This window comes from Bufo bufo, chromosome 3 (genome assembly GCF_905171765.1).
Source record: "Bufo bufo chromosome 3, aBufBuf1.1, whole genome shotgun sequence".
Lineage (NCBI taxonomy): Eukaryota > Metazoa > Chordata > Amphibia > Anura > Bufonidae > Bufo > Bufo bufo.
Window position 1 is genome coordinate 553,865,730 of NC_053391.1, and position 21,947 is coordinate 553,887,676.

The following is a 21,947-nucleotide window of genomic DNA, read 5'->3' on the forward strand; positions in this document are numbered from 1 at the left end:
GCTGTGCTGATGGGGATGTTGCGGTGGACACTGCTGATGGGGACATTGCTGTTCTGATGGGACATTGCTGGGGACACCGCTGATGGGGACATGGGTATCCCCATCAGCGGTGACCCATCATCGGTTTCCACATCAGCACAGCGGCGTCCCCATCAGCAATGATGGGGACGCTGCTAATGTGGAAACTGCTGATGTGAACATTGCTGTGCTGATGGGGACATTGCTGAGGACACCGCTGATTGGCACACTGCTGATGGGGACAAAGGTGTCCCCATCAATGGTGTCCCCATCAGTACAGCAATGTCCCCATCAGCGTCCCCATTCTGATGGGGACATTGCTGTTCTGATGGGGACACCACTGATAGGGACACGGGTGTCCCCATCAACCGCGTCCCCAAAGGCAGTGTCCCCATCAGTGGTGTCCCCATCAGCTGCTAATGGGGACTCCGCTGATGGGGACATTGCTGTTCTGATGGGGACATCATTAATGGGGACATTGCTGTGCTGATGCTGACATTGCTGTTCTGATGGGGACATTGCTGTGCTGATGGGGACACCGCTGATGGGGACATTGCTGTGCTGATGGGGACACCGCTGATGGGGACATTGCTGTGCTGATGGGGACAACGCTGATAGGGACACGGGTGTCCCCATCAGTGGTGTCCCCATCAGCACAGCAATGTCCCCAACAGCAGCGTCCCCATCAGTGGTGTCCCCATCAGCACAGCAATGTCCCCAACAGCAGCGTCCCCATCAGTGGGTGTCCCCATGATGGGAATATTGTTTTTCTGATGGGAATATTGTTTTTTTGATGGGAATATTTTTTTTTTTATGGGAATATTGCTTTTCTGATGGGGACATTGCTGTTCTGATTTGGCCATTGCTGTTCTGATGGGGACACCGCTGATAGGGACACGGGTGTCCCCATCAATGGTGTCCCCATCAGCCGTGTCCCCAACAGCAGTGTCCCCATCAGTGGTGGCCCCTATCAGCTGCTAATGGGGACTCCGCTGATGGGGACATTGCTGTTCTGATGGGGACATCGTTGATGGGGACATTGCTGTGCTTAAGGGTGACACGGCTGATGGGGACATTGCTGTGCTGATGCTGACATTGCTGTGCTGATGCTGACATTGCTGTGCTGATGCTGACATTGCTGTGCTGATGGGGACATTGCTGTGCTGATGGGGACATTGTTGTGCTGATGCTGACATTGCTGTGCTGATGCTGACATTGCTGTGCTGATGCTGACATTGCTGTGCTGATGGGGACATTGCTGTGCTGATGGGGACATTGCTGTGCTGATGGGGACATTGCTGTGCTGATGGGGACATTGTTGTGCTGATGCTGACATTGCTGTGCTGATGCTGACATTGCTGTGCTGATGGGGACATTGCTGTGCTGATGGGGACATTGTTGTGCTGATGCTGACATTGCTGTGCTGATGGGGACATTGCTGTGCTGATGGGGACATTGCTGTGCTGATGGGGACATTGCTGTGCTGATGGGGACATTGCTGTGCTGATGCTGACATTGCTGTGCTGATGCTGACATTGCTGTGCTGATGCTGACATTGCTGTGCTGATGCTGACATTGCTGTGCTGATGCTGACATTGCTGTGCTGATGCTGACATTGCTGTGCTGATGGGGACATTGCTGTGCTGATGGGGACATTGCTGTGCTGATGGGGACATTGCTGTGCTGATGGGGACATTGCTGTGCTGATGGGGACATTGCTGTGCTGATGGGGACATTGCTGTGCTGATGCTGACATTGCTGTGCTGATGCTGACATTGCTGTGCTGATGCTGACATTGCTGTGCTGATGCTGACATTGCTGTGCTGATGGGGACATTGCTGTGCTGATGGGGACATTGTTGTGCTGATGCTGACATTGCTGTGCTGATGGGGACATTGCTGTGCTGATGGGGACATTGCTGTGCTGATGGGGACATTGCTGTGCTGATGGGGACATTGCTGTGCTGATGCTGACATTGCTGTGCTGATGCTGACATTGCTGTGCTGATGCTGACATTGCTGTGCTGATGCTGACATTGCTGTGCTGATGCTGACATTGCTGTGCTGATGCTGACATTGCTGTGCTGATGCTGACATTGCTGTGCTGATGGGGACATTGCTGTGCTGATGGGGACATTGCTGTGCTGATGGGGACATTGCTGTGCTGATGGGGACATTGCTGTGCTGATGGGGACATTGCTGTGCTGATGGGGACATTGCTGTGCTGATGGGGACATTGCTGTGCTGATGGGGACATTGCTGTGCTGATGGGGACATTGCTGTGCTGATGGGGACATTGCTGTGCTGATGGGGACATTGCTGTGCTGATGGGGACATTGCTGTGCTGATGGGGACATTGCTGTGCTGATGGGGACATTGCTGTGCTGATGGGGACATTGCTGTGCTGATGGGGACATTGCTGTGCTGATGGGGACATTTTTGTGCTGATGGGGACACCGCTGATAGGGACACGGGTGTCTTTGCGTTGTTTTGCTAAAGTTTTTTCTCTTTTGTTCTCAGTCATATCATGCTGATTACAAAAACGATCCATGTAAAATATATACATTTAATTTAATACATAACTGATTTTTTTTTCCGGCCCCCGAATACTTGTAAAATCTTCAATGTGGCCCTCCTGTTGAAAAGTTTGGAGACCCCTGCTCTAGAACATTGCAGCTCGAATTGCAAAAGGGACACTGTACCCAGACCACGTCAATGAGCTGAAGTGGTCTGGGTGCCTTTTGTGTCGCTTTAACTTTGAAATCTTATTAAAAGATTGTGTAGGGTGTGGCTGGAGGCGGGGCAAGGGTGGGGCTTGCAGCAGAACATGGGTGGGGCCTGTAAGGGGGCCCTTGATTTATTTTGCCCGGGGGCCCTGAGGGTTCTCAGTCCGCCCCTGTCCGAGTCATGTCTCAAGGCTTATTTAAAGAGCTGAACATTGACTTAAGGATAGCTGCCTTACATCTGGTGGCATTAGAGGCAGAGCTTGTTAAGAGCTCATTTGCATCCCTTTCTTCGCAGAATTCCAGAAGAGCATGAATGGCCTATAAGTCTCCTCACGCCGATTAAGGCGCTCTCTCCCCAAGGAGAGATAGTACCCCCCAAACCCAGGTGCTTAGCAGAAGCAGATTCAGTGTCATGGTACCCATTACATGTAGGTAACGTTTATCCAGCTAACCTAGTCAGTATATTGTATCCCGTGTGCCCGGAGTCAAGCCAGCAAGTTCCTGGACGTAGGCAAAGTAAATGAAAAAGGACGATTCTGGCACTTATTGTTCTTCCCATTAAAATCTTCCTTTTTATTGAATCACATCATATGCGAAACAGTATCACAAACAAGCTGTTTGTGATACTGTTCCGCATATGATGTGATTCAATAAAGCGGAAGATTTTATGGGAAGAACAATAAGTGCCAGAATCGTCCTTTTTCATTTACTCTACCCATTACATGTTCTGCCATTGACAGGCAGCCACGGTCACCTTTTGTTTGCTGTAGTGTAGTGAACAAGAAACCTGAACTGCTGTAGTTTGGAGCTGTATCCTCTTTAGTGATGAATCCAGGTTCTATTTGTGTTCCCAGATGGTTGGGTTCAAGTATGGAGGCTTGGTGAGTGCTTCAATCCTGCCTTCGCTGTGGAATAACACACCGATCCAATTGTGGGTGTGATGATCTGGGGAGCAATTGCATACAACAGTCGGTCACCCCTAATAGTGAAACGAGGGACACTAACTACTCCTGTTCAGGACACCCAGAGGCCATGTGTTGCTTTCTAGCAGGGATTCCTACTGGCATTTTTTGCAGGAAAATTGTTGCCCACACACAGCATGGGTTTCCCAGGAATATCTCCGCCAGATTGTAGATTGCAACACTTCCTTGGCCTGCCCAGTTTATTGCTAATTCAGCAATTATGGGACCACCTGGAACACCATCTTTGGCAACCTAAGAGTTTGCAGGATCAGCAGCAACATGTGCCACAGGATACCATACAGAACCTGTATGCCTCCATGTCATCTTGTATCCAGACTAGAGACGGCCCAATATAATATAATATTATATATATGTGTGAAACTCGAAAGATTCGAATATCGTGTAAAAGACCATTTATTTCAGTAATGCAAATTAAAAGGAATTGCATTAATGCAGCTTAAAATTAGAATTTTGTGAAAAGGTTCAATATTCTAGGCTCAAAGTGTCACACTCTAGTCAGCTAATTAATCCATTACCCCCCGAGAAAAGGGTACCTCAAAATTGTGACTTTGGGGCTTCATAAGCTGTAAGCCATAATCATCCAAATTATAACAAATCTAGGCTTGAAATATCTATCTTTGCATGTAATAAGTCTATCTCATATATTTCATCTTTTAAGTTGTATTACTGAAATAAATGAACTTTGCATGGTATTCAAATTTTTCGAGTTTCTCGTGTGTGTGTGTATATAATATATATATATATATATATATATATATATATAATGGAAAATGAAGACTCAGCACACTAACAGTCGGGTGCAAAATCAGGCCAATACGAACTGGCACTAAGGTCCCATTCAATGGAGAAAATTCAAAAAGCCAGCAGCACTCCAGTAAAGTAAAAAAAAATAAATCAACGTGGTTTATTCACCCAGTGTCAAATAGCAGCGACGTTTCAACCGCTTGTTGCGGTCTTTCTCAAGCTTGAGAGAGACCGCAACAAGCGGTTGGAACGTCGCTGCTATTTGACACTGGGTGAATAAACCATGTTTATTTTTTGACTTTACTGGAGTGCTGCTGGCTTTTTGAATTCTCTCTCGCTCTCTCATATATATATATCTCGAAAAATTTGAATATCATGCAAAAGTCTATTTATTTCAGTAATGCAAATTAAAAGGAATTGCATTAATGCAGCTTAAAATTAGAATTTTGTGAAAAGGTTCAATATTCTAGTCTCAAAGGGTCACACTCTAGTCAGCTAATTAATCCATACCCCCTGAGCAAAGGGTACAGCAATCTGGCTTACATACCGTATTTTTCACCCTATAAGACGCACCTAGGTTTTTGAGGAGGACAATGAGAAAAAAATATTTTGAACCAAAAGGTGTGCTTTTGGTGGGCTTTGAACTAATGGTAGCCTGTGAATGACACTAATATGGGGGATCTGTGGATTACGCATTATGGGGGATCTGTGGATGGCACTGTTATGGGGGGGGGGGTCTGTGGATGGCACTGTTATGGGGGGGGGGGGTCTGTGGCTGACACTGTTATGGGGGCATCTGTGGATAATGGATAAATAGCATCTTATGCTATTTGACATCCACACATTCCCCCCCCCCCCATAACAGTGTCAGCCACTGTGAATGACCCCCAATACAGGGGGCGGGGCCTGGTGCAGGCATTGTATTCTATTGCATTGGGCCCTGCTCATTCTACTAATCATATCTACTGTAACTGCAGGCAATGTTTAACTATAGAATATGTTTGATCCAGCAGCCTGTACTTACGAGCATAGGAGGCAGGAGGCTGGGCGGGCACTGGCAGCGTAACTCACTACGTCACGTGCCTGCGCCGCCTGCTTCATTCATAAAGTGGGCGGAGCAGGCACGTGACGTAGGAAGTTACGCTGCCAGTGCCCGCCCAGCCTCCTGCCTGCTATGCTCGTAAGTACAGACTGCTGGATCGAACATATTCTATAGTTAAACATTGCCTGTAGTTACAGTAGATCCGATTAGTACAATGAGCGGGGCCCCCGGTGCAATAGAATACAGTGACTGCACCGGGCCCCCGCTGCCATTAAAAAACTAGTGTAGATGTCAGCCCCCACCCCCTGTATTGGGGGTCATTCACAGCCCCTCCTCGCTGATACACATGCCGGTCGCGCTGTGCAGCATGCGGTCGGCGGTGTATCAGTGTAAACAGCAGCATTCGCCCCATAAGACGCATTGCCATTTTTCTCCCACTTTTGGGGGGGGGGGGGGAAAGTGTGTCTTATAGGGCGAAAAATACGATATATCATTATATTCTCACACACACACACACACACACACACACACACAGTTTAGTTCCATTCTAACGACAATTTTTTTATAATCAATGAGTGTATGTGTAATGTCCTTTTGTGTCTAATGTTGCAGAAAGAGACAGAGGCTCATATTATTCAGTTTGCAGCAGGCATGTTCAGTTTTATGGAACAGTAAACTTGACACACAATTGGGCAAACTTTTTTGCAACATGTTCCCTCTCTTGCCAAAATTACGAGGCATAATATTGAACTAAAGTTAGGTGCAAGTATAATACAGCTGTAAAGAGACGCTCAGACAGTTGACATTTTCAACATCCCCACATTTAGGGCTACTTCAGACGGCCGTAGTGTTTTGCGGTCCGCAAATTGCGTATCCGAAAATGCAGATACCGACCCGCGTGCGTTCTGCAATTAGCGCACCACACATGGCCAGCACTATGATAGAAATACCTATAGGACATGTTCTATCTTTTTTGCGGGGTCGCGCAATGGAACTATGGATGCGGACAGCACATGGTTGCTGTCCACATATTTTGCGGACCCATACTGAATGAGGCCTTATTCAAATGTGTGTGCCTTTTAGTCAATTTAACTAATTTGTTTTTAAGCCAAGATCGGGAATGATAATACTTATCAAATACTGATGTGTGGATAAGGCCTAGCTGCACCTAATTTATTCTAATTAAGATTAAGGATTTTCTTTGCTGCTAGGAGAGGGTAATTGGATGGTCACACAGATATAACTAGTTATTCATGTTGTACTGCTTATATATGAACTATAGATTCTATCAACAGAGTCTTATGGCACAGTTTATCTTTTCTGCTAAGATATTTGGCCTCACAAACTATCTTTATTACTGAAAGGATTGTGTTGTAGCTTTATGATTTATGAGTTTGGTATACTAATGCTTTTGTTTTAATGAAAATCAATCAATTAATAAATATATATATATATATACACACACACACACACACACACACACACACACACACACACACACACACACACACACACACAGTGAGGAACAGAAGTATTTGAACACCCTGCTATTTTTCAAGTTCTCCCACTTAGAAATCATGGAGGGGTCTGAAATTCACATTGTAGGTGCATTCCCACTCTGAGAGACCGAATAAAAAATTTTCAAAAAGTTAATCACATTGTATGATTTTTTTTTTTTAACAATTTGTCTTGCACTGCTGAACATAAGTATTTGAACACCTGAGAAAATCAGTGTTTAATATTTGGTACAGAAGCCTTTGTTTGCAATTACAGAGGTCAAACGTTTCCTGTAGTTCTTGACCAGGTTTGCACACACTGCAACAGGGATTTTGGCCCACTACACACAGATCTCCTCTAGATCTGTCAGGTTTCGGGGCTGTTGCTTAGCAACACAGAGTTTCAGCTCCCTCCAAAGATGTTCTATTGGATTTAGGTCTGGAGACTGGCTAGGCCACTCCAGAACCTTGATATGCTTCTTACGGAGCCACTCCTTGGTTATACTGGCTGTGTGCTTCGGGGCGTTGTCATGTTGGAAGACCCAGCCACGACCCATCTTCAATGCTCTGACTGAGGGAAGGAGGTTGTTGCTCAAAATCTCACAATAAATGGCCCCATTCATCCTCTCCTTAATACAGTGCAGTCGTCCTGTCCCCTTTTCAGAAAAGCACCCCCAAAGCATGATGTTACCACCCCCATGCTTCACAGTAGGGATGGTGTTCTTGGGATGCAACTCATCCTCCTTTTTCCTCCAAATGCGACGAGTGAAGTTTAGACCAAAAAGTTCTACTTTGGTCTCATCTGACCACACGACTTTCTCCCATGCCTCCTCTGGATCATCCAGATGGTCATTGGCAAACTTCAGACGGGCCTGGACATGTGATGACTTGAGCAGGGGAACCTTCCATGCAATGCATGATTTGAAACCATGACTGCATAGTGTCCTTTGAAACTGTGGTCCCAGCTCTCTTCATGTCATTGACCAGATCCTCCCTTGTAGTTCTGGGCTGATTCGTCACCTTTCTTATCAGTGATAACCCATGAGGTGAGATCTTGCATGGAGCCCCAGTCCGAGGGAGATTGATAGTCGTCTTTAGCCTCTTTCATTTTCTAACAATCGCTCCACAGTTGATCTATTGCAATTGCCCCGTAGCCCTTTCCAGCCTTGTGGAGGTCCACACTTTTGTCTGTTGTCTTTTGACAGCTCTTTGGTCTTGCCCATGGTAGTAGTTGGTGTCTGTCTGACTGTGGGGTGGACAGGGGTCTTTAAAGAGCTCAGACAGGTGCTACTAAGTTAGATAATTGAGTGGAGTAGAGGTGGACTTTTTAACCCTCCCGACCTCCTAACGCAGGGATGCGTCCTGCGGGCGGCCGGGTTATTCCTCCTGGACGCGAGATTTCCTGTGAACGCCCGTTCACAGGATCGAAAGCTAAACGATCATTCGCTGGCAGGCTGTAGATGCAATTTTTTTAACCCCTGAAAGGTATATCAGATGCTGTTTTGTTAACAGCGTCTGATATACCTGCTTACCTGGTCTTCTGGTGGTCCCTTTTGCTTGGATCGACCACCAGAGGACACAGGCAGCTCTGTAAGTAGCACCACACTACACTACACCCCCACTCGTCACTTATTAACCCCTGATCACCCCATATAGACTCTCTGATCACCCCCCTGTCATTGATCACCCCTCTGTAAGGCTCCATTCAGACGTCAGTATGTGTTTTGTGGATCCGCGGATCCGCAAAACACGGACACTGGCAATGTGCTTTCCGCATTTTGCGGATCTGCACATTGCCAGAACTACTAGAAAATGCCTTTTCTTGTCCGCAATTGCTGACAAGAATAGGACATGTTCTATAGGCTCTACAAAAAACGCAGTGTTCGCCCGATCAGGCCTGATCTTGTGCGCACACTTGCGTTCAGTCCGCCCCACCGCAGTGACAGAAATATTTTTTTTCTGATCACTGCAAAAACACTGTAAAATCGCTGCAGCGCTATAAAGATCACTTTTGAGGGGCATGGCGAGTTCCTAGAATATTTTCTTTTTGCACAAGTTAGCGGAAATTATTTCTTTTTTTTCTTACAAAGTCTCATATTCCACTAAACTTGTGAGAAAAAATAAAATCTCACATGAACTCACCATACCCCTCACAGAATCCAAATGCGTAAAAATTTTTAGACTTTTATATTCCAGACTTCTTCTCACGCTTTAGGGCCCCTAAAATGCCAGGGCAGTATAAATACCCCACATGTGACCCCATTTTAGAAAGACACCCCAAGGTATTTCGTGAGGGGCATGGCGAGTGTCACACGTGGTATCGCACGTGGTGTCACACGTGGCTGCAAAAAAGTGTCACACGTGGTATCGCCGTACTCAGGAGAAGTAGGGCAATGTGTTTTGGGGTGTATTTTTACATATACCCATACTGTGTGTGAGAAATATCTCTGTAAAATGACTACTTTGTATAAAAAAATGGGATAAGTTGTTTTTTACAGAGAAATTTATCTCACCCAGCATGGGTATATGTAAAAATACACCCCAAAACACATTGCCCTACTTCTTCTGAGTACGGCGATACCACATGTGTGACACTTTTTTGCAGCCTAGGTGCGCAAAGGGGCCCAAATTCCAATGAGAATCTTTTAGGAGGGCATTTGGATTCCAGACTTCTTCTCACGCTTTAGGGCCCCTAAAATGCCAGGGCAGTATAAATACCCCACAAGTGACCCCATTTTGGAAAGAAGACACCCCAAGGTATTCCGTTGAGGATTATGGTGAGTTCATGTAAAATTTTATTTTTTGTCACAAGTTAGTGGAATATGAGACTTTGTAAGAAAAAAATATATATCATTTTCCGCTAACTTGTGACAAAAAATAAAAACTTTCATGAACTCACTATGCCCGTCAGCGAATACCTTAGGGTGTCTACTTTCCGAAATGGGGTTATTTGTGGGGTGTTTCTACTGTTTGGGCATTGTAGAACCTCAAGAAACAGGACAGGTGCTCAGAAAGTCAAAGTGCGTAAATTCACATTTTTGCACCTTAGTTTGTAAACGCTATAACTTTTACCCAAACCAATAAATATACACTTATTGCATTTTTTTTTTTATCAAAGACATGTAGAACAATAAATTTTGAGAAAAATGTATATAGAAATGTAGTTTTATTTGAAAAATTTTACAACAGTAACTGAAAAATTTCATTTTTTTGCAAAAATTTCGGTCAATTTTGATTTTCAAAAAAAGTAAAAATGTCAGCAGCAATGAAATACCACCAAATGAAAGCTCTATTAGTGAGAAGAAAAGTAGGTAAAATTAATTTGGGTGGTAAGTTGTATGACCGAGCAATAAATCGTGAAAGTAGTGTAGTGCAGAATTGTAAAAAGTGGTCTGGTCATTAAGGAGGTTTAAGCTAGGGGAGCTGAGGTGGTTAAAGGCACAGTAACAGGTCTTTGAGAGCCAGAATTCTTGCTGTTTCTCAGGTGTTCAAATACTTATGTTCAGCAGTGCAAGACAAATAAATTCTTTAACCACTTCACATCCGGGCCATTTGCCCCCTTCCTGACCAGGCCTAATTTTGCAAATCTGACATGTCACTTTATTTGGTAATGGCTTTGGAACGCTTTTACTTATCCAAGCCATTCAGAGATTGTTTTCTCGTGACACATTGTACTTCATGATGGTCATAAATTTGAGTCCATATATTTCACCTTTATGAAAAAATCCCAAATTTACCAAAAATGTTGAAACATTCACAATTTTCTAAATTTCCATTTCTCTGCTTTTAAAACAAAGTGATACCTCATAAAATATTTATTACTTAACATTCCCCATATGTCTACTTTATGTTTGCATCATTTTGTAAATGTCATTTTATTTTTTTTACTACGTTAGAAGGCTTAGAATTTTAGAAGCAATTCTTAAAATTTTTAAGAAAATTGCCAAAACCCACTTTTTAAGAACCAGTTCAGGTCAGAAGTCACTTTGTGGGGCTTACATAGTGGATACCCCCCATAAATGACCCCATTGTAGAAACTACACCCCTCAAGTTACTTAAAAATGATTTTACAAACTTGAACCCTTTGTGTTCCACAAGAATTAAAGGAGAATGGAGATCAAATTTAAAAATTTTCCATTTTAATCCAATTTTTTTTTTTTAACACATCGATGGTTAACAGCTAAACAAAACGCAATATTTATTGCCCTGACTCTGTAGTTTACAGAAACACCCCACATGTGGTTGTAAACTGATGTAAGGGCACACGGCAGGGCACTGAAGAAAAGGAGCACCATATGGTTTTTGGAAGGCAGATTTTGCTGATCTAGTTTTTAGCCATGTACCATAAGATGCACCCTTACAGTAGAAACTACCAAAAGTGACCCCATTTTGGAAACTAGGGGATAAAGTGCCAGTTTTATTGGTACTATTTTGGGGTACATATGATTTTTAATTGCTTTATATAATGTTTTTTGTGATGCAAGGTAACTGAAAAATGGCTGTTTTGGCGCTGTTTTTATATATATATTTTTTTATAACATTCATCTGACAGGGTAGAACATGTGCTATTTTTATAGAGCAGGTTGCTACAGACACAATGATATCAAATATGTCTACTTTCTTTGTTTCAGTTTAACATAAAGAATTTTTGAAAATAAATAGTTTTTGTGTCTCCATTTTCTGAACACCATATTATTATTAATTTTTAACGCCGATCGTCTTGTGCAGGGGCTCGTTTTTTGCAGGAAGAGTTGACTTTTTTTTAATTAGTACCATTTTTGGGTACATATGATTTTTTGATCATTCATTATAACACTTTACCTCCAACGGGCAGACGGGAGGTGGTTAAAAATCATACAATGTGATTTCCTGAAAACTTTTTTTTTTTATTCTGTCTCTCAAAGTGGGAATGCACCTTCAATGTGAATTTCAGACAACTCCATGATTTCTAAGTGGGAGTACTTGCAAAATCGCATTGTGTTCAAATACTTCTGTTCCTCACTGTATATTTCTTATAAGTTTGCTTTCTCAATGTTCTAGATATTAGTAATTTGATGTGTAAAAGGTTGTCATTGTGGAAGCTAATTCCAGAAACGGGAGTAGTCAGCAGGGAGACAGTGATTCAGCTGTCTACAGGGAATTCCCAGAACTACATGATTTACACAGGGTGTCTCTAGCACTTGTCATTAATCTACACATAACTTTTGCTCTGACATGCCGGTATGATATCACATATGCCACACACGCGTTACTATATTACACAATATGAAAAAAGTCACAATGAAGTCTGCTCTGGAGCCCTGAGCAAGACATTAGCCTGAGGTTACTATGGAAAGTAAAGTCATCACATAGCAATATCATATCTTCTTATTGCCAGTGTGGCTGTGACATGGTCAAACACTGTAACACGTACCCTAATACACCTAGAGGTTGTCTGGCTGCTGCGCCCCCAAGCATTCAGCTGTAATCAGTGAGGGAACCTGTCGGCAAGTATTTAGGTTTTCTACAATAGGGGAAATTAAGCATTGCATAAGAATTATTCTGCTCAGTGTTCACTCTGGTAAATAGATCAGAATCCTGAACCCTCAATTAACTCAGAATGGCCGAGGGCAGGGATCAGCAACCTCCTGCATTCCAGCTGTTCTGAAACCACAACTCCCAGAATCCTCTTTTCTGGGAGTTACAAATACAGCCGAGTAAGTGTGCAAGCTGGGAGTTGTAGTTTCACAGCACCTGGAGTGCTGAAGGTTACTTATCCCTGGCCTAGGGCATAAATGCATTTTCCAAAGTGGACACGCCCTAGTCAGTGTTACCCCAACTCCAGTCCTCAGGGCCCACCTACCGGTCATGATTTGGGAATATCCCACAGAATAAATGACTGAGTTAAGTCCTGATGCACTGACACTAATTATATCACCTGCTCAGTACTAAGAAATTCCTGAAAAACATGGCTGGCAGGTGGGCGGGCCCTGAGGGCCAGAGTTGGGGAACATTGCTGTAAGTGGTAATGTTTTATGTTGAATAAAATTATTTCAAGTACCACATTTGTGTAGGCCCAACAGAAACGATGATAAAAAAAAGTGTGATTTTAGCTTTTATGGTAATGACGTACTTATAGGGGTTCTCCATGATTTTTTTATTTATACCATCCATGGGATAGGTCTTCAATATCACATTAGCGGAGGTCCAACTCCCGGCACCTTCACCGATCGGCTTTTCTCCAATAGCTCCAGTGCCAGAACTACCCTGCTTCGTTGACTATATTGTGCTGCTGAATGAGAACAGCAGTGCAGGTACCAGATCTGTTTACTACTGTGTAGTCCAGATGCCTACTTCTGGCACAATAGCTACTGCAGAACCCTGGACCCCTACCGATTAGATATTGAAGACCTATCCTAAAGATAGGCCGTCAGTATAAAAATCCCAGAGAATCCTTTTAGGCTATAGCCACATGGAGCAGCTATGCTGCAGTGTGGAAGCGGCCGCCTTGCAGCCAAGCATTCACCTAATTAAAACCACATTGTTAATTGCCACATGGTTTTGTAGTTTACTGTGCACCCATTAAAAATGAAGACTGCATAAACAATGTGGTCTGAATTAGTTAATATGTAGTTGCTGTGGCTCGTGCCTGCGTCCCAACCAGACCACAACCACTCCATGTTGCCATCCCCTAAACATTGTTATATTAATTTGATTTAATGTCCCTTATGTGTGTTTCATGTGCTCAATCTCAAATTTTGCTGCATGTGATAAATTATAAATTTTCTTAAATTATGTATAAATCCGTGAAAAAAAAACTAAGCATCTTTATGTGAAGTATAAGGCATTCAGAAGTACATTCTGTATGGTTCCGTACAACCCAGATTTGTTATGGCCATTGGTATGAGCCCTAAAGGAAAGCACTGGATCTAAACTATGCAGCTAGTAAAACGTGTCTAAGAATGGGCAGATGTCTAATACTCGCCTGTCCTCGGAGGACATTCTGCAGCAGTCGCAGTGCAGTGACATCACACCTGCAGCCCGCCTATGTCCAAGCCTGTGCGCTCCTCCTACACAGCCCATCAAGCATGATAATGTCACTGCATTGCTCAGCATTCTCAGGACCACTGGACAGTCATCTTAATCTGAGACTGTCTCGCCAGATCTAAGTCTGTTGGGAGGTATGATGTAGGGCTGTGTATCGCTAGTGATGAGACTTTTTAGAACGATACGGATCTAGTTAGTGTGTGTCTGCATGTATTCCACCTGTGTCCCTTGGAATCTTATGGATTTGTTTAACCTGTTAAAACGTAGCTCCGTGGTTGTAGCCACTACAGGACAAATCCTGACAGCACACGACTACCGTTAGCCCACTGAGAGAACCTCACAGATTATAGGTAGACTGCTGGTTCAAAATCCTGCATACTGGGGAAGCAGAAGAGGTGCGCAGCAAGTGCCGCAGGTGGATTTCGGACGGCTGTGGCGACGTGCTCAGAGGGACTCCCTGAGACCGATCGGAGACGAGCCGCTCAGGTGGGGGTACTGATCGGGGCCCCCACAGGAGAGATAGGAAGCGTTGGCCCTGAGTTTGGAGTCCCCCTTTTCCCACCACGTGGCCAGTCCTCTGAAGTAGCAAGAAGAGGGAAGGATCCAGAGACAGCGCTTCTCCATAACTGCTTCTGCGGCGCGTCCCCTGGCCAACACCACTGCTGCTACAGCTCATTCCCTGGCTTATCCAACTGCTACAGTTTACCTATCTAGTGTCACTGCATGCTCCATATTCACCCTGCCTACAGTTTTAAGCATAGTTTCTTGCTTATATAGGGGCTCCTAGCTGCCCTAGAAAACCTTTTCTGGACTCCTACCAGAGACATACAAGGCGCTGAATAGCATTGACCCACTGTAAGGGACTCCAAGATCTGACAACACCCCTGACAACTGTTCCTATCCTGACATACCAATGGGGCCACAAAGTGCCACTGAAAGATTGAGTGAGTTTGCTAGACATCCAGATGAGAGCGCACGCTTGCCATTACCTCAGCGTACTGTACACACTAGAGCGAGCACTACTGCAGATGCAGCTATGTCGGATATGCTTGCTGAGGAGGGGCCTGAGGAATTGACACTTAAGCAAGTATCTGCTCAAATGCTAGAAGCGATCACTGCGTTCAAAATATCCATTAGGGCTCTTTCACACTTGCGTTGTCCGGATCAGTTGTGTACTCCATTTGCCGGAAGTGCCCGCCGGATCCGTAACACCGCAAGTGAACTGAAAGCATTTGAAGACTGATCCGTCTTCAAAATGCGTTCAGTGTTACTATGGCAGCCAGGACGCTATTAAAGTCCTGGTTGCCATAGTAGTAGTAGGGAGCGGGGGAGCAGTATACTTACCGTCCGTGCGGCTCCCAGGGCGCTCCAGAATGACGTCAGAGCGCCCCATGCGCATGGATGACGTGATCCATGCAATCACGTCATCCATGCGCGTGGGGCGCCCTGACGTCACTCTGAAACGCCCCGGGAGCCACACAGTCTGTAAGTATACTGCTCCCCCGCTCCCCACTACACTTTACCATGGCAAACAGGACTTTAGCGTCCTGGCAGCCATGGTAACCATTCAGAAAAAGCTAAACGTCGAATCCGGTACTGCGCCGAAACGACGTTTAGCTTAAGGCCAGATCCGGATTAATGCCTTTCAATGGACATTAATTCCGGATCCGGCCTTGCGGCAAGTGTTTAGGATTTTTGGCCGGAGCAAAAAGCGCAGCATGCTGCTGTATTTTCTCTGGCCAAAAAACGTTCCGGTCCGGAACTGAAGACATCCTGATGCATCCTGAACGGATTTCTCTCCATTCAGAATACATGGGGATAATCCTGATCAGGATTCTTCCGGCATAGAGCCCCGACGACGGAACTCTATGCCGGAACAGAACAACGCAAGTGTGAAAGAGCCCTTACTGGGAAACTTAATGAAGTCAAAATTGACCTGGGACTTCTGCGCCAGGATCTACAAAACCTGCGGGACAGAGTACAACATACAGAGGAACGCATTACTCGCATAGAGGACGTCACTGCCACTGTTCCCAGAGCTATATCTGACCTAAATGCCAAAGCAGATGTATGGAAAAATAAAGTGGATGACCTCCAAAACCGGCTTTGCAGAAACAACATCAGAATAATAGGCCTTCCAGAGAAAGCGGAGGGTCGCACGCCAGATGAGTTCATTGAAAAATGGATAAAGGAACTTTTCCCAGATGCAGAATTCTCCTAAGCGTACGCTGTGGAACGTGCCAGCGAAACCCCCACCACCTGGGGCCCCTCCTCGGCCCATGTTGGCGAGATTCCTCAACTGCAAAGATAGAAAAAAAATCCTAGCATTTGCCAGACGACAAGAAATTAAGTACGACAATGTCAGAGTCTCTATTTTCCCGGATTTCTCTTCAAAAGCAGCGGGCCACCTTCATGGACGTCAAGAGACATTTGAGAGAGGCCAGCATTCCTTACTCCATGGGATACCCTGCCAAGCTTCGAGTAGCCGATGGAGACAGCAATTTTCTTCACTGCACCAGGAGAAGTCACGGGCTGGCACTGAGGACCCCGGCAACATCAGCGGACTTACCACCAGACGGCGTCATGAGCCTGGTTTGATACTATGCACAACACTTTAGATGTTGATCTTTGTAGCCTCTTGTCTATGTTCTAGTAACCTTTTTCTGTCTACATAATCTTGAATGGTCATTACATGCTGCAGCCGCAACCCACTTGCTTCTGTCACCCAAAATCCCTGGCACGGGCATCCCGGTTTTTCTGGCCGATAGTCTGGATTTGTGTTAGACACCCCAGACCTGAAAGTATACAACTATTGCACCGTTAGAAGTTTAGGGTTAGTTTCTTTAACTGTTCCAGTTATTAGAAGTTCCCAAATGATGAGTATAACCTTTTCAGTTACACTGTTGCACACTTGCATGACATACTTCTACCCCAGACACTATGGCGGAGTTTAAGATTATGTCATGGAATGTCAGGGGCTTGGGCCCGCCCCGTCAAAGGTCCATGGTATTCTCTCATCAAAAACTCTGGCCCGCATATTTTATGCCTCCAAGAAACACACCTTACAAACAACACCTTGCGAGTGTTACAGAAGCCATGGGTTCGATAGGCTGCACACTCCTGCCACTCCTTCTCCTCTAGGGGAGTATCTGTGCTAATACACACAAACCTACGATGGGAGGTGAAGGATCTAGCAGTTGATTTAGAAGGCATTTATTTCTTTGTCCACTCTTTTTGATATTGTACAGTATACTATACTGGGAACCTACAATCCTCCCCCTAGTTCAATGCACGTACTACACCTGGCTGCCGCTTTTGCAGCTACATATCCCCCATGCCAAAACCATTTGTATGGGAGATGTGAACGTGCTATTAGATCTGTCCATTGATCGATTTGTGGATGGGGGGGGGGTGGGGAAGTCCGTCCATAGGTGTCTGGGGCTCCCTTACATTTAAGTAGATTGATCACAGAATTCCGCTGGTCTGATTTATGGAGGGTTACTCACCCCACGACCTGGGAATATGGCTGCCGGAGCGGCGGCCATCACTCACTGACACAAATTGATTACATGCTAGGAAGTGAAAATGTGTTACTAAATCTTCGCTCCATAAGGTACTTACCTAGAGGAGTGTCGGATCACTCACCAAGATCCACTTGAATGTAGCTCATACAGGCCCATTGCACTAAATGTGGACTATAAAATTCTCACAAAAATATTAGCCACCCTACTCAATCAGGTGATTCTGTCATTAGTCCACCAGGACCAGACGGGATTCATGCCGGGGAAGTCAACCACTGAGAATATTAGAAGGTGCAAGCAGTCACCCAGATTGGCTACTCCGTGGACCTAGACTGGGCCTTAGCTTCTCTGGATGCAGCCAAGGCGTTTGACTCTATTGTATGGGCATACCTTTATGGGTGCCTCCGAGACTTTAAGTTTGGTCCTTAATTTCTCAGGTGGATCTCTATTCTATACTCAAGCCTAGTGAGCAGGTTACTAGTGACTGGAGAACTGTGTTAACATAACTAGACAACACTCTCTTGCTTTGTCTCTTAACATTCATCCCCTAATCACACACATACGGGATAAATTCAAAACCTGGAAGTCACTCCCATTGTCAGTGGCAGGACGCATTAACCTAATAAAATTGATCACACTCCCCAAGGCCTTATATGCTCTACAAAACTCGGAGGTACCTATTCCGAAGTCAGTCTCTAAAGAACTGGACTTCATGACCAGAGTCTTTATTTGGGGTAACTCTCGATCCAAATTGAGCCTAGATACATTAAGGCATGGCACTACCGGATTATCGCCTATATTACCTAGCAGGGCAATTACGCCCCATCCATACTGGGTACACCACTGAGGAGTTACCCATCTCAGAGTACTTCCTGAAACACTACCTGGGAGTCCATACCTTGTGGTCGGTCCTGGAGACTTTCCGCAGGGCCCAAAAACCACCGCGACTTTCTATACACAAACTAGCCCAGGGGGTCTGGAGGGAAACAAAACTAACAACTGTTTACCGATGTCATCTCTGAAACACCACTATGGCACAACCTATCCCTATTACACATACAGGCAGTTATAGGAGCGGAAAGATGGAGAGCGGCTGGGTTGCGATGCTTGGAGGATGTATATTATCAGGGAGTACTCCTAGCATTCTCGGACCTGATGCAAAAGTTTGAAATACCCAGATCTATGTATCCAGACCCCAAAACAAATTTTTCCAATACCCACTTATAGGTGTTGTTAGAACCCAAGGGCCCAGAGGTCTAATCTCTGCAATCTACTCACATCTGCTGCGAGCAAAATCGCTTGCTGCTCTCCTGAAGGTGATAGATAAATGGAAAAGACATATGCCCACACTCACAGATGAATCAATAACAGATTTATTAGAGTCACATTTACAGGTATCGCCAGCAATCAACAATAAATTAATTCAGCTCGACATTATTCATCAAACATATCTCACACCTATTAGATTATGTAGAATGGGAAGGTTGTCCTCTACGGCATGCCCAAGATGTGGGGAAATGGAAGCAGATTTTTGGCATATAATGTGGGAATGTAGTCCAAATACTGGTACAGCCCAAATATGCCAACCTTAAAGGGGTATTCCCACTTCATTAAATAGGGTTACATTAAATCATTGCCCCCCACTGAACATTTCTTATTATACATGTAATTTAAAAAAACATACCATTTGGCATAAAAATGCTCCTTTCACTCCCCTGGGTTTATGCTGGTATCCCATGGATACGGCCTCATCTCGCCGGCCGCATCCATGTGCTGCGCCTGCGCACCACATCCTACAATTGAGAATGAAGTAGCAAGATGGGAATACCCCTTTAAGCCTGTGGAAAACCCAAATAAATCAGATCTTGTCCTATATTTCTTTGGTATACAAGTACCGCAACAGACAGGGTTTGGGGCGTATGGTGCAGTTCGCCACACACACTACATTCCGTATCGAGAATGCGCCAGGCCTTGTCAAATGCTATGGATCCATAGAAAGTATATAGAATTTGTACTTCCCATGCTGCAAGAGCAGAGCCAATGCAAGCTGAAGTTGAAGAATGCTCTGGGAAGCACCTCTCCACCTGGTTTAGGTATCCTATAACACTTTTATTAGCCATTTTACTGATTTGCAGACACATGTATTGTTGCTAAACAAATTTGTGAAGATCTTCAATGTGTTCTTGCAATTCTTGTTCTTCCTAATTTATTTTTACTTCCTAAATTGTTTCTTTGAAATGCCTCTAGAATGGCTTCTGTGGGAGATGCAAATGTGAATGTTTTTGCAACTTTAAAGGGGTTCTTCGGGCTTAACCTTTTTTTTTGCTATTACATGCTAACCTGTAGAGGAAAGATTATTGCTCACATACTTACCTTCCAGAGTGCAGCCGTTTTTGAGATCTGCCTCCCGGTCACGTGGTCCCTCCAGATGGCTTTTCTGTGCTTCTGGCCAAAGTCCGTCTTCTTATCTTCCTGTCTTCTCTTCCTTTCTTCTCTTCCTTTCTCCAGCAGAAGACGGATCACGAGTGACGTCACCGCCTCCTGCTGGAGAAAGCTCCGAGCGCCCGTCTTCACAGCGCGCTAGGCTGAATGCGCATGTGCAGGACCGCCGGCTGCTCTCTGTATTGGTAACGTTTTGGCAAAAATGCCTTCGTCAGATACTACAGAGAAAGACAATTTGAAATCAAATTAGACACAAAGGACATAAAATATAAACATGACCAGTGATCATACAAGCAAATTACATCAGGATCATTATGGCATATGCATCACATAAAGCAGAAATATCAAAGACACAAATTGCTAATTTCGGTATAGATGATCCGTAAATTTGTCCAGATGAACTGAATTTTGTCTATTCAATAAGTATTAAGGAATATAGCAAAAAAGAAAAAATGTGCAGCAGCACTACGAAAAATATAGAATGTTCCTTACTGTGGTGGTGCTCGCTGTGTCAGAAGCCAGTCCTTAGCTTCCCCAGATCCAGATGCAATTGTAACAGAAAAACTGCAGCACTCTCCAGCCTTGATCCTTAATGCTTTATTTCACCAACAAATGCGACGTTTCGATCAGTGTGATCTTTCTCAAGCAATCAGTCAACTGATTGCTTGAGAAAGATCACACTGATCGAAACGTCGCATTTGTTGGTGAAATAAAGCATTAAGGATCAAGGCTGGAGAGTGCTGCAGTTTTTCTGTTACAATTGTATTAAGGAATATAGGGGATGTACCAAATCACTAAGGCCATAATAGTACACACATGTTGTTTGAATATTGCTGTTACTTACCTATGCCGCAGTCAGAGACCAGAAAAACAAGGTGAAGGGACGCAGGTGAGATGTGCATGGACTGTGCATGCTAAGCCAGGATTGGCGTCTGATGTGAGTGCTCAATACCTTTTTAAAGGAGCAGTGTGGGACCCTGTTGGCGCAAAAGGTGGAGAAATGACAAGGCTGAGACGTATCCGTACTGGAAATGCGTGCGTTCCACCTTGAGACGCACTCGGCGCATGCGCAGTAGCCGTCAGCGCTCACCAACCGGAAGTGACACGCTCAGGCCTCCGCAACCCGGAAGTTGATGCGTTCCAGCGTGGAACGCATCAACACCGATGCTGTCAAACAGGTCGTGCAAGTGACTGGAGGATCGCAGATGTGTTAGACATTATATTATATCGCTACCAGACAGTGTGATTGGAATAAGGAATGCAATAAAAGGAAAGAAGAAAGAAAAGGGGAAGAGAAAATAAGAGGAAGAACTAAGGGAAGAAGATTAGAATAGGCATAATAGTGAGGTGATACTAAAGATACAATGACATAAAATGAAAGTGAAAATAGGCTACATAAGTAAGGAAGGGAGGAGAGGAACATTATGTGATAGAAAAGATTAAAAAAAGATTAAGAGAAGGGAGGAGAGGGACAGACTAGAGTAAATTTTAAGAAAAAGGATACTCTTCTGCGGCATGGAAGTATTCTAATGGGCCTAGAAAGGAACACAAAGAATTAAAATAATCATACTAACATGATTGTACAGTATTCACATGTATGTCACTTACACAACTGATAATACAGTACTAGAAATTATACAAAGCATTGGATCTCATATTCACGGTTGAGACCATGTGGTGCAAGGCTATCCAGCCGGTGGATCCAGTATGCTTCCCTTATTTTTAGTAATCGAATACAATCGCCACCTCTTTGTGGTAATGGAACGTGTTCTAGTACTTGGAATTTCAACTGTGCAATGTTATGGCGCATTTGGTGGAAGTGGGGGCGGGGACTGGGAGTAGCAAATTGTTATTTTGAATTTTGGATTTGTGTTGACAGATACGCTCTCGTATTTTTTGTGTAGTTTCACCAACGTATATGAGTCCGCACGGGCACTTCAACATGTAGAC

The 21,947-nt window shown here is 44.5% G+C and overlaps 1 protein-coding gene across 4 annotated transcripts in view; it reads left to right on the top strand.

Moving 5' to 3' along the window:
• RB1 (RB transcriptional corepressor 1) overlaps window positions 1-21,947 on the top strand; it is a 350,867-nt gene that overhangs the window by 241,100 nt on the left and 87,820 nt on the right. The window lies entirely within an intron of this gene.